The sequence below is a fragment of the Miscanthus floridulus genome, chromosome 9, assembly GCF_019320115.1.
Source record: "Miscanthus floridulus cultivar M001 chromosome 9, ASM1932011v1, whole genome shotgun sequence".
In the NCBI taxonomy this organism is placed as follows: Eukaryota; Viridiplantae; Streptophyta; class Magnoliopsida; order Poales; family Poaceae; genus Miscanthus; species Miscanthus floridulus.
Window position 1 is genome coordinate 31,783,580 of NC_089588.1, and position 1,246 is coordinate 31,784,825.

Below are 1,246 nucleotides of genomic sequence, written 5' to 3' on the forward strand. Positions count from 1 at the left end.
TAATACAAGTGGATTAGATATATGTATCCCATGTTTATAATTAATTGCTGTTCTACGCATGATCCTGTGATTGGTTTCTAAGATTTGTACTCATTACACTTCTAGTATTTGGATACTTGTTTTGCCCCTTTTATTTTTCATGTCTTGGGTTCGTATTAAAGTTTTGTTGACTTCTTTAGTCCTCTGCCTTATTCTGCTTGCTTAACTGCTGTGCTCATTCCTTCTTTTCCCCCCTCTAGCTCGCCACCTCCAAGGCGGTTGAGGAGCCCACCAAGAAGGCCACCACCTCCACGTCGCTCTCCTCCTCGCCGACCCCTTCGCTCCCGCTCCAGATCAATTTCTCCAAGAAGGTAGTGGATCTACCGAAATCTACCAGCTGATGTTGTTCCTCTTTTGCACCCCTGACAATTCTGATTCTCTTGTATAACGCAGGGGACGAGGGCCTCCGTTGAGGCGTGGTAGGTCAGACTCATCATATTCTCGATCACCTACTCCACCGCCAAGAAAGGTGAGTGCTACAACTGATATGGTATTTGTAGTATCAAACACAAAGTAATGCTGTCCCCCCCCCCCCCCCCTCTGTTACTGGTCATGCATGCATGGTAATATTGACTAAGTGCTTAAATGTGTTTCTTGTATAGGGTCCAAGAAGGGTATCAAGGAGCCGCAGCCCTAGAAGGTAACATATGTATTTGTTTTGTAATGATAGTTTTTTCTGGTGTTTTTGCATATGCCAAGAGTATTCCATAACTGAAAATATCTCTTGCTTGCAGGCCTCCTAGAGGAAGAAGCATCTCTAGTGATAGCCGAAGCAGCAGTTCACCTTCCCCTAGACGCGGCAGGTAAAAGGAACCCGTGGCATTGTGTATCCGGCAGGTAAAGCCTTTTATCCCTTGACTCTATCTGTAACGTTTGCCTGTGCTTGTGACTTGCTGTGAGCTCAAGTGTTGGTTCGAGGAGAAGATAGAGAACCCTACGGCAATGCTTCTAATGGATCTACTTAACATGCCCGGTGGACTCTCTGGCTTGTGATTTGTACCCGAGACAAAGTTATCTGCTATGTTGGCTTATGTACTTGATTGTACTTTAGTATTTTGAAGTTCTGAACTTGTTTCCTCACAGGAGTCTGGATCTAAAAATTTATGTGGTAAACCATTGTGCTAATCGGTGTCTGAAGTGTTTATTGGATCTTTCGTTTAATATGTCGAAAGTTTTCATCTATTTTGTTGGAAAGAGTTCCTCAACA

General features: G+C 43.8%; 1 long non-coding RNA gene across 1 annotated transcript; it reads left to right on the forward strand.

Moving 5' to 3' along the window:
• The first annotated feature begins 237 nt into the window (after positions 1–237).
• Positions 238–887, forward strand: LOC136481668 (uncharacterized). Its single transcript, XR_010764806.1, has 4 exons — positions 238–350; positions 433–508; positions 642–679; positions 774–887. It is a non-coding gene; the product is annotated as an uncharacterized lncRNA (long non-coding RNA).
• The last annotated feature ends 359 nt before the right edge of the window (positions 888–1,246 follow it).